This window comes from Prionailurus bengalensis, chromosome F2 (genome assembly GCF_016509475.1).
Source record: "Prionailurus bengalensis isolate Pbe53 chromosome F2, Fcat_Pben_1.1_paternal_pri, whole genome shotgun sequence".
Taxonomy (NCBI): Eukaryota; Metazoa; Chordata; class Mammalia; order Carnivora; family Felidae; genus Prionailurus; species Prionailurus bengalensis.
The window spans coordinates 41670912-41683648 of NC_057353.1; the positions used below are offsets into that span (position 1 = coordinate 41670912).

General features: G+C 41.8%; 1 long non-coding RNA gene across 2 annotated transcripts in view; it reads right to left on the minus strand.

The window, feature by feature from the left end:
• Nucleotides 1-12737, minus strand: part of LOC122495622 — a 61020-nt gene that overhangs the window by 23656 nt on the left and 24627 nt on the right. For both annotated transcript variants that reach the window (XR_006300514.1, XR_006300515.1), the window contains exon 4: nucleotides 2454-2607. This is a non-coding gene — a long non-coding RNA (uncharacterized LOC122495622). The remainder of the gene's footprint in view (nucleotides 1-2453; nucleotides 2608-12737) is intronic.

The following is a 12737-nucleotide window of genomic DNA, read 5'->3' on the forward strand; positions in this document are numbered from 1 at the left end:
GCCTTTCCCTAATTTATATGACTGTGAACACTTTTTAAATTAGAATAGAATGACAAGAGTAAAGAAGCTTATTTGGAAATTCATTTGGCACCTACAGCATCTTAGACATTGTGCTATGTGCTAGAGGTACAGGGTCAAGGAAAAATAACATGGTCTCTACCCTCACAGAACCAAAATTTGGTCTCACAGATGAATTATGTGCTGCAATAACTTAAAAATGTGCATTTTAGTTTAACAGTAAAACATGCCTATTATAAAGAAAAATTCCAACTATGTAATAGTTGAAATAGTTAATCCCCTTTTCTTACAAGAAAAAAAAATCCTTAGGTGTGATATTGCCACTGTGACTATAAAATGTCATATTTTGAGATGTATAATGAAGTATTTTGGGGTGAAATGACATTTAATGTCTAGGATTCACTTTAAAATATCCTAGCCAAACCAAGAGGGAGATAGGAAACAAGACGGCAAAATAAGATGCTTATTGGAGTTAGGTGAAAGATTCATGGGGGATTTTTTTCGGGGGGGGGTTATTTATTTATTTTGAGAGAGATAGAGTACAAGCAGGGGAGGGGCAGAGACAGAGAGAGAGAGAGAATCTCAAGCAGGCTGTCAGCGCAGAGCCTGAAGCGAGGGCTCAAAGCCACAAAAGTAAGATAATGACCTGAGCTGAAATCAAGAATCAGAGGCTTAACTGAGCCACTCAGGTGCCCATGGAGGATTATTATACTTGACTTTTGTGTATGGTGGGAAATTTTCACAATAGAGCCTATAAAAAAAGAAAATATGACATGATGTAGAATGTGGTTTATAACTCAGGTTTGGTGTTTTATACTAAATGCTAATATGTGTTCATTTTTTTTTTATTTAGATATAAGTAAATTTTTCAGTAAATATAAGTAAATGCACCAAAGGGATGATGGAGTCCCAACAAACCATTCAAAGCACTAAGCTTTTCCTTCACAAAGTGCCCAAGAAGCTTCTTCTAAAGAGCAAGCTTGTGTCTACAGAGCACAAAGTAAAGCAAAATCATATAATCATCTGATGACAGGGAGTAGGGTGCACAATTCAGATAATTCAGTCTTTCCATGTATATTCTGACCTGAATTGTTCAGTTTGGCTGTTTCAAAACTTACAGTGCTTTAATAATTGTACATTCTTGGGGTGCCTGGGTGACTCAGTTAAGCGTCAGGCTCTTGATTTTGATCTCAGGGTTCGTGAGTTTAAGCCCCACATCAGGTTCTGCGCTGACAGTGCAGAGACTGCTTGGGATTCTCTCTCCCCTGTCTCTCTCTCCCTGCCCTGTTTGCTCTCTCTCTCAAAATAGATAAATAAACTTAAAAATTTTTTTTAAAAAGAAAAAAAAATCCTCTGGCCTTTTTGTGCATAAAGTTTCTGTATTTATTTCACTAGGGTAGAAGGACTAAATTTCTGGTTGGTTGAATCTCTGACCCATTGGGAACTGTTTTGGGGGAGTGTGACTTAGTTTCCCAGAGTTTGGTCACCCTTCTATGATGGTTAATTTTATCAACTTGATTTGGCTAAGGGAGACCCAGACAGCTGGTAAAACATTATTTCTGAGTGTGCCTGTGAGGGTGTCTCTGGAAGAGATTAGCATTTGAATCAGTAGACTGAGTAAAGAAGGTCACCCTTGCCAATGAGGTGGGGATCCTCCAGTCTACACTGAGGGTGTAGAGGAATAAGAATGGAATAAGGCAGAGAAAGAATAAATTTGCTCTCTCAATTTGAGCTGAGACATTTCTCTTTTCCTGCCCCTCAGATACTGGTGCTCCTGGTTGTTGGATTTCTGCCTCACCCGGGACCAACACCATCATTCCCCCCATCCCCAGCCCCCATTCTCAGGCCTTTGGACTCAGACAGAACTATGTTGCCAGCTTTCCTGGCTCTCCAGCTTGCAGATCAGGCTCCATAATCACAGGAGCCAATTCCTAGGATAAATCTCCTCCTAATATCCTACTGCACAAGGCATTCCTGGTTCCGTTTCTCTGGAGAACTCTTGACTAATACGCCTATCTTGAACAATAGGTCCAATCAAATTTCTGATCAAATGCAGAAAAGTTGAGGCCCTGAGCCTCTGGTGCTTCACCCTGGTAATGCCACTTTGTGATGACACCCTGCTGAGCAGCCAGCCGGCTGGTCTCTCCAGATCGTAACTGCAACAAGGAGAGCTTTCAGGTGACTGAGGACACCGAACAATGCTCTTACTGCTGAGGTGACATAATCACTTTGGGCATATTTGTCAGATGCCTTTTGCCTGATTCTCCCAAGGCTATCCAGAGATTAGACTAAGATTCCAAGATTCTGGCATAGACTTCTGCTTCAATTTGGCTGTCCAGATGGACTCTTAAACCTCTGAAGGAGCTGAAGAGAAAACTGTGAGGAAGTTGGATATGATCACACCTGAGGGAGAAGGTTTGATTTAAGTTGCTCACCATTCCTCCAACAGATATTCCCTTCCCAGAGTGTCTGCAGATTGAAAGCTTCAGGGTGGTGGTGCATGGGGGCCACAGAGTTGAATGAAGTTCCGCCACCATATTTAAGATAGAGCCGGAATAGTTGGAACAATGTAAGCTTCATCAGTGTTCTCTGGAGAAGCAGGGCATTAAATTAAATTAATCAATTAAGTTATTTAATTTTTTTAAAATATAATTTATTGTCAAATTGGCTTACATACAACACCCAGTGCTCATCCCAACAAGTGCCCTCTCAATGCCCATCACCCATTTTCCCCTCTCCTCCACTCCCCCATCCACCCTCAGTTTGTTCTCTGTATTTATGAGTCTCTTGTGGTTTGCCTTCCTCCCTCTCTGTTTGTAACTATGTTTTCCCCTTCCCTTCCCCCATGGTCTTCTGTTAAGTTTCTCAAGATCTACATATGAGTGAAAACATGGTATGTGTCCTTTTCTGACTGACTTATTTCACTCAGCATAATACCTTTCAGTTCCATCCATTTTGCTGCAAATGGCATGATTTCATTCTTTCTCATTGCCAAGTAGTATTCCATTGTATATATAAGCCTCATCTTTATCCATTCATCAATTGATGGACATTTAGGCTCTTTCCATAATTTGGTTATTGTTGAAAGTGTTGCTATAAATATTGGGGTACATGTGCCCCTGTGAATCAGCACTCCTGTATCCCTTGGGTAAATTCCTCGTAGTGCTATTGTTATTATTATAGGGTAGTTCTATTTTTAATCTTTTGAGGAACCTCCACACTGTTTTCCAGAGCAGCTGCACCAGTTTGCATTCCCACCAACAGTGCAAGAGGGTTCCCGTTTCTCCACATCCTCGCCAGCATGTGTTGTTTCCTGAGTTGTTAATTTTAGCCACTCTGACTGTGTGAGGTGGCATCTCCGTGTGGCTTTGATTTGTATTTTGAAGCAGGGCATTTTATAGCAATTGTGTTTATCTAGGGTTACACATATACGGGGAATCAGATTAACTTACTTGTATTTAATTGGAAAGAAATTTGGAGACAGTGAAAAGAGGATTTACTGACTCCTATGGTTGCTAATGTATATTTGTGGAAATGCCGTGTTTGACTTTATTTGTGAGTGGTTTTATATTTCCAGTATATTTGGTTCCTGATCTACTTATAAAATGTTTCTGAGCCTGTTCTGCATTCTTCTAACACTTCCTGATAAAAATATCTTTTGCTCTCAGTCTAGAGCTTTGTTTCTCCGGAAGGATATATGTTACTTTCTTTCTTCTCTATTCATTTTCTATTCAGGCCAAGGCAATTCCCATTATTTGTTGAACATGTGCTGCGAGCGCCTCAGAGCAGAAACTGAGTCTCACTGTCTTTCTTTTTCCCCTCTGTGCACATGGGAGAGCAATGAAGAAGAGTTAACTTTTATTGAGCACTTACTACACAGACTTAAGCCCTGCATCCAGTGTATTTATTATCTGGTAGGGAGAGATGGCCAAGAATGCAAACAGCCAAAATAAGAAGCAAAGTCTGTAACAGGCCACTAGGAGTCACAGTTAGAGTTCTGAGAAGGATCCTATTTGGTCTGAAGGTTTAGTAAAATTTTTATAGATGGATATGAAATTGAATTGGGCCTGGAATGATTGTTAGGATTTCAATGTTTCTTTCACATTATTGGTCACCCTTTATGCAAGGTGCTGGGATTCAAAGTCTATGTCTAGCTGAGGACTCATTGAGACTCTTTTGGGAGCAAGTAAACAAAACCAGCTCATGCAGGCTTAAGCAAAAAAGGCACTTGAATGGCTGGTACAATTGTGAGTTCCAGGAAAGAAGGTGACATCAGGTGGCATCAGTCAAATAATGTGATCCCTGCCTGGGTTTCCGTCCCCCCCCAGCCCCCCATTTCAATTGGCTTCCTTTATGTGGAAGTGGTTAGAAGTCAAGGTGTGGAAACTGGCCACAGACAACTTCTGGATGACATCATCTCAGCTAGTAGACCTAAGAGAGAGAGATCTTTTCACTTTCCACGTATATGATCCTGAGAAAAGATGCTGATTGGCCTGGTTTGGGTCATGTGCCCACAACTATAGCCTGATGGTCCTGGAGCCGCACTGGGAGTCATGCCAGATCCAGATGAGTGAAGAAAGGGCAATTATCTAACTGCACGGTAGATCTGTTGCCAAAAAAAGAGAGGGGCCATGGTAGAAGGGATGTTGGGCAGATGAGTACAGCAGATACCCTTGACAAATGTAAACAAAAAAGTTAGAATAAAATGTGGCAAGGGCTGTAATAGACATGTGCATTAAGTACCATAAGAATGCTGCTAAAGGAGTGTGATTTATGTCATGGAAGAGGACATTCCTGAGGGAGTAAAATACATAAGCAGTGGACAGAGGTAAGAAAGCAATGGAGAACTTATAGTCCAATTTGGTTCACTATTGGGTAGGTCTACCAAGAGGAACAGAAGGGACAGAAGATGATGGGGAAGGTTTTGGGAATATGTCTGAAGTGGGACACATTTGGACCCCACTGGGGAAGGCTTTTAATGCGAGCTCAGTCTTTACTTAAGTTGGTGGATTCAAAGGGAGGAACGTGATTGAAATTGTACTTCAGGGGCGCCTGGGTGGCGCAGTCGGTTAGGCGTCCGACTTCAGCCAGGTCACGATCTCGCGGTCCGTGAGTTCGAGCCCCGCGTCAGGCTCTGGGCTGATGGCTCAGAGCCTGGAGCCTGTTTCCGATTCTGTGTCTCCCTCTCTCTCTGCCCCTCCCCCATTCATGCTCTGTCTCTCTCTGTCCCCAAAATAAATAAACGTTGAAAAAAAAATTTAAAAAAAGAAATTGTACTTCAAAAATGCTCCCCTGATAAGTGTGGGTGGCATACAGTAATGCTCTCCACTTCCTAACCCCTCACACCCTGTTGGCCACTCCTCCCCCACCTTCAGAGCCCTGGGCCCCCTGGTAACTTCCCATGGCTTCTGCCTCTTCAGCCTTCAACTCTCCTGCACCTTCAATTTTGTACCATCTGGGGAAACCCTAACTCAGAGCAGGCCCCTCCTTCCATGCTCTCTCCAAATCTGACTCCGGTAGCTGAGCAGTGCTGGAGAAAGTCACCTATCACTGCAAGACAACCCACCTTCACTCCTCATTCCCTTTCCCACATGCTGACTTCAAACCTTCTCCACTCTTTTCAACTTCTCTCCTTCAGTCTCACCCCCCTGCTGCCCCCAGCTGGTGGATCTCACCTTCTACTTCACAAGAGAACTGAATCCCCAATCGCCCTCATCTCTCCTTCTCTTCCTTTTGCTTTTTAGGAGCAGTTCCTCTTCCTGTCTCAGCCCAGACACTGAACCCATGCTTTGGACTCTGCTGCTCTGCCTCAAGCAAGTTGCCCTTAGACGATCCCTTCATTCTTCTGTGATCAGTATCTTCCCCAAAACATCAAAAATATTCAATTCTCTCATCTTATCAAACTTCTTGACGGACTTAGCTACAACCACCCACATTTCCTCCTCTTTTACTTACTCCTCAACCCACCCTGTCTGATTTCTACTACCATATTTCCATTGATCAGTTCTTGCTAAGGGGATCAGTTCACTTATTCACCTTTAACATTCTTAATTAACTACTTTCTCCTTTGATAAACTTTCTTTTCCTTGACTCCATGAGGCCACACTCTCTTGCTATCTTCCAAACTCTCTAGTCATTATTATTTTTTTGTGGTAAAACATACATAACATAAAACTTGTGTTTTTAACCATTTTTAAATATACAATTCCGTGTCATTAACAACATTCACCATGTTGTGCAACCATCACCACTATCTCTTTCCAAAACTTTATCACCCTGAACAGAAACTCTGTTCCCATTAATACATAGCTTCCCATCTCTCCCTTCCCTAAACCCTGCTAGCTCCTATGAACTCGCCTATTTTAGATACCTCATGTAGGGGCGCCTGGGTGGCTCAGTCGGTTAAGCGGCTGACTTCGGCTCAGGTCATGATCTCGCGGTCCATGAGTTTGAGCCCCACGTCGGGCTCTGTGCTGACAGCTCAGAGCCTGGAGCCTGTTTCAGATTCTGTGTCTCCCTCTCTCTGACCCTCCCCTGTTCATGCTCTGTCTCTCCCTGTCTCAAAAATAAATAAAACGTTAAAAAAAAATTAAAAGAAAATAGATACCTCATGTAAGTGGAATCATATAATTTGTCCTTTTGTGTTTGGCTTATTTCACCTATAATGTTTCCAAGACTCATCCATTTTTAGCACGTAAGAACTTTCTTTCTTTTTATGACTGAATAACATTCCACTGTATAGGTATACTACATCTGTTGATATACCTTTTGGCTTTTGTGAATAATGTTACAATGAACATTGGCATACAAGTATCTGTTTGAGTCCTTGTTTTCAATTAATTTGGACATATACCTAAGAGTGAAATTGCTGGGTCATATGGTAATTATATGTTTAGCTTTTTGAGGAAACCCCATACTGTATTCCACAGTGGCTATGCCATTTTCTGATCCCACCAGCAATATATGAGGGGTCCAATTTCTCCACATCCTCACCAACACATTATTTTACATTCTATAAATTATGGTCATTATATTAGTTTGCTCAGTCTGCCATAACAGAATGCCACATATAGGTGCCTTAAACAACATACATTTCTTTTCTCACAGTTCTCAAGGCTAGAGGTCCAAGATCAAGATGCCAGTAGGGTTGGTTTCTGATTAGGTCTCTCTTCCTGGCTTGCAGACAGCAACTTCTCACTGTGTCCTCACACGGCTTTTTTTCTGTGCATATGCAAGTAGAGAGAAGGTGTCCCTTTCTCTTCTTATAAGGACATCACTGCTATTGGATTAGGGCCTCACTCTTAGTACTTCATTTAACTTGAATTACCTCCTTACAGGCCCCATCTCCAAATACTGTAACATTGGGGGTTAGGGCTCCAACATACAATTTGGGTGGGGAAACACAAATCAGTCCCTAACAGTCATCCTAATAGGTGTGAGGTAATATTTCATTGTGGTTTCTCTAGACATTTTTTTAAATCTCCTTTGATGATTCAACTTCTTTGATGAATCTCGTTTTAATGTTGTAGGTGTCAAGACTTGTCAAGACTTGTCCAGAAGCCCTCTCCTCTTCTCATCCCATACTCTCTCTCTAGGCCATTTTGTTTTCCCTTATGATTTCAGTTACATGCCAATGAGTCCTAATTTTAAAATGGAGGGGCGCCTGTGTGGCTCAGTGGGTTGAGCATCTGACTCAATTTTGGCTCAAGTCATGATCCCAGGGTCTTGGGATTGAGCCCCTACATTCATTTCTACACTGAGCATGGAGCCTGCTTGAGATTCTCATTCTCTCTCTCTCTCTCTCTGCCCCTCCCCACCACTGGTGTGGTTAAAAAGAAGTTAACCACAGAAGTTAAAAAGAAGAAGAAGAAGAAGAAGAAGAAGAAGAAGAAGAAGAAGAAGAAGAAGAACTCTCTTCTGAATTCCAGACTTCTATTATCAACTCTATTCAATATTGGGATGCTTTATGTGTTGTCTATGTGTAAATAAACTTTTGTAGTGCTTACTATGTGCCAGGCACCATTTTAAGTGCTTTAGGTTCAGCTCATTTTCTCCTCATGACAACCGTATGAGAAAGGTCATATTATTCCTAGTTACAGGTGAGGGGGCTGTGGCTAATAGATTTACATTAATGTGAGTGTGCTCCCGTAGCTGGTAAGGAGCACAGCCTAGCTTCAAACCCAGGCAGATGGCTTCATAGTCCATGCTTAACTACCTTGTGATGCTGTTTCTCAAATAGCCCCTTAAACTCAGCTTGTCCAGGGTCAAAGTTCTGATTTTCCTTCCTGTATTAGTTTCCTAGAGCTACAATCACAAAGTACCACCAACTGGGTGGCTTAAAAAAACAGATTTGTTGTCTCCCAGTTTTGCAGGCTACAAGTCTGAGGTCTAGGTGTTGGCAGGGCTGGCTCCTGCTGAGGGCAATGAGGAATATTCTGTGTCATGCCTCTCTCCTGGCCTCTGGTAGCACAGGTATGCCTTGAACTATAGATGGTGTTCTCCCTGTGTCTCACATGGTCTTCTCTCTATGCTTGTCTCTTTCCAAAATCCACCCCCCCCCCCCACCTTTCAAAAGGTTATTTGAGAGAGAGAGAGAGAAAGAGAGCAGGGGAGGAACAGGAAGAGAGGGAGACAGAGATAATCCCAAGCAGGCTCTGTGCTCTGTGTAGAGCCTGAAATGGGGCTTGGTCTCAAGACCATGAGATTGTGACCTGAGCCAAAATCAAGAGTTGGACGCTTAAGTGACTGAGCCACCTAGGTGCTCCCCAAATTCTCCTTTTAGTAAGGACAGCAGTCATTTTGGATTAGGACCCACACTAATGTTAACTTGGTTACCTCTGTAAAGACCCTATTTCCAAATAAGGTCACATGCTGAGATACTGGCAGTTAAGATTTTAACATACCTTTTCTGAGAGGACACAGTTCAACCGATAACAGTCCCCAAACCTGGCCTACCATGTTTTCCTAGCTCAGTGAATACCTTAATCATTTGCTCAAGTCAGAAACCTAGGAGTCATCCTGGCACTTCACTCTCCTTCCCCCACAGCCCCACCATGTCCAATGCACTGCCAAGTTCCGTTATGGCTCCTAAGTCACTCTTCATATCTTCACTGCCCTCCATCTCCATTGCCACCATGATAGGTCGTGCTCTCATTCTCTCTCACCTGGACTTCCACAATAGCCTAGAAGTGGTTTCTACCCACCCTCCAATTCAATCTCTATGTTGTAGCCAGAGTGATCTTCCAAACCAGTTCTGGCATCTGACTGTATCCACCCATCCTCATTCCCTTCCTGAATTAAAATGCTTTGTTGGCTTCCCACTTGCTGTTAGGATATAAACCAAAATCCTTAACCTGGCCCATGAAGCCTCCCATGATCTGCCCTGGCTGCCCTCCCTTGCTCCACGCAGGCCACAATTCCCCTTCCATCTTGCTTCTGGAGGAGCCTGGCTCCCTCCCACCACTGGCACTTTACCCTTCCATCTTCTGTGCTTAAATGCTCTCTCCAGCCATTTCTCTCCTCTTTCTAATCTCCTTGATCTCTCAGCTCCTGTCCTTTTCTCTGGGAAAACTTCCCTGGCTCTCAAAGTTGGTTCAATTTCCTTTATTATACTCTCTTATTGACCTGTGTTCCTTTTCTTCACTGCTTTTCCTTCTGTTTGAATTAGGCTCATTCTCAGTGGCCTTCACCAAACTGTCAGCTCCACGAAGAAAAGACCTGTTCTGTTCATTACTGTAGGCACTGCGCCTGTCGTGGACTACACACATTCAGTACGTATTTGCTGAGCAAATGAATAGATAGAGAGTTGCTTATTCTTCATTTGCCCTTACCCAATCCATTCCCTACTTCTCTGTACAGGGAGGCTGACCCTTGCAGATTGCAGATCTGATTCTGTTTGGCCGTCTGGCTTCTGAGTTGGAGCAGAGCATGGCTCCAATAGATCACAATGGCAGAAGAAGAGAGACATTTCCCAGCTGCTTCCTTCCATGGTTGTAGCTCCTAAGGGGCAGGCAGCTCTGGAATATTTTGGCCCTAGACATGGTTGTAGTTTCCCACTGCTACTAGTTTCCGGATGTCTCCCTATTGCTTAAAAGAATTCTTTACCTTGCCCACAACTCTGTGAGTAGATCTCCCGTGACCCGGCTAATAACATAGAAAGACCAGTTAAAAGACTACTGTCCAGGCAGTGAGGGCCGGTACCAGATACTCAAAAGAGAAATATGGGGAGAGGTATATGATAAATGAATCCTATACAGTTTAGTAACTGATTCCATGTATGAACTGCATGCTCTCTGGGGCCAGGAATTGTATTTCATTCATTCTTTAACCCCAATGCCTAGCTCTTAGTACATGCTCAATAAATAGTGGTGGAATGATTGTTTGGAAGGGTCAACAAAGGTTTAAGCCTGTGTGATTTCCCTTAAAGAAAGGGGAAATCAAGTCAACTTACAAGCAGTAAACTAACAGTAAGAATGACACAGAAAGATACTGTAGAAATAGAATCATTTTTAGGGTCAGATGGATCTAAAGCCCAATTTTCCCACCCAACCTCGGGCAAATGACTTGACATCTCTTTTTGAGGTCAGTTTCCTACTTTGTAAAATGGGAGTAAAACTCTCCAACTCATAGAGCTGCTATGAGGAATACTTGAGATTATATATTCAGAGCATACACCCACCCTGAGTGAGACCCTCACCAAGCTAGACATCTTGAGGTGTGACACAGAGACCCAAAGACATCAGGGACATTCAGAGGGTTTCTCTTGAAGTATATTTCAGGTCACCATGAAACAAACCATTAGTTGTGGCTGTTATGCTCCTTCCTGGAATACCACTGCAGATTTAAAAATCTTCCTCAACCTGCCCGCTGTGGAATCCTAGAAAGTTACAGCTTGTGCCATTGTTCCTCAGTAGCTTGCATTTTAGCTCTTAGAACTCTGGGCTCTTCAGAGTGGGGCTGACGCTATGAGCCTTTCTCCTTTTATTGTGCTTTTACCTTAGGTACTTGTGTTAACACCAGTGGGAATACATTAACTCTGTAGCAGAGATGGAATTCAGACTCAAACCTTCCTTTCACCTTTGGTGCCCTTTATATCTTTTTCTCCTCTATTCTTCTCTGAATTCCCTTGGTCAAACCAATGCTATGGGTCTCAAAGATATAATTTCCCAACTGGACAGCTGCCTTCATATTTTAGTCTGTTAAGAGGTCTCAAAATGGTTGTTTCTATTACTCTGTACTGAATTTGCTGAAAGAACCATACATGCTTCCCCAGGAGACAATGCAGTTATGGGGATTGGGCAAACAAGAAGTTCCCTTTCAGAATATTTGTAATTCAGATAATGACCTCTGTTGACCTGCTGCCCAGGATTAACCTTCCCTTCTAAGTCATGACAGTTGACTTTCTTATCATTCTAGTTGTCACTCCTTTCTCCTTTAAGACATCTCTGTAAGACCTGTCTTTCAAAGCACCTCTATCTGTCAAGTTTTATTTCAGCATTCCAAGCCTCAGGTGTCCAAGAACACTGGTTCATCATGCAGGCTACTCTGGTTGAATATTCATAGCTTCACACACGTGCTATTTCTATAAGTTTACCAAAGCAAGTTAGTGACTTCATGCAGAGAAAGTATGCTTTAAGGTGCAGATATTATGTATCTGAAATATGTATTAACATGTGGAAATAGTAAGATTGAAATACCCCTTAAAATTCACAAAATCCAATATAGAGGCAAAAAAAAAAAAAAAACCCAACAAAAAAATGTTGCAATGAGTTTTCATTTGAAGCATACCATTCATTCTTTCCTGTAACCTCCTTTTCTGGATTTCTTAGTCTATAGTTTCTTAGGTTTATATGCAAATACTCTTGTTTAAAAAAAAAAAAAAAAGAAAATACTCTTGCTACCTCATGGAAATATTTGCATTCTAACCAAATAATTTCAGAACTTTTCAAAGGCTGAAGATCCGTTGCCTCCATTATTTTTGAAGTTCCTAGTATAGTACATTTTTTTAAATGAGGTTTGAGGGGCGCCTGGGAAAAAAGAAAAAAAAATGAGGTTTGAAAATTACTGTGTTTTGAATGTTTACATTTTTAATAATCAATGCCTTTAATACAAAAAAAAATTACAATACAAAACAGTTGTGCTAGTCAGAAGAAAATTTAAAGATTTAATTTTTAGAAGCTACTTTTAAAAGTTTGTTTGTTTGTTTGTTTGTTTATTTATTTATTTTTGAGAGAGAGAGAGCAAGCGCATGAGGGGCTAAGAGAGTAGAGAGAGAGAATCCCAAGCAGGGTCCAGGCCAATTCAGGGCTTGATCTCATGAACCATGAGATCATGACCTGAGCTGAAATCAAGAATCAGATGCTTAACTGACTGAGACACGCAGGCACCCCAAGATTTACTTTTTTAAATCTATAGTATACTAAAGGTGATATAGTTTAGTCAGGGATCTCAATTTTAAATTTGGATGAGGCTGTCTTATTTCAATCCCATCAGCATATTTTTGTGTAATCTCTTTTGGAGGTAATGTCAAAAGCCTAAATGCAAGCCCCTTTATAAATGTAAGGACTGGGCCAGATAGCTTTCCAGCTCTGTGCCCGCTTCTTCTCCTCTTCCCTTCCCTCACCATAAACTGAGAATATTTAATCAATAATGGGGAAAGTACATTATTATTTAGTAATACATAGCGAATTAAAGATGATGATCATCAGGTCTTATCCATT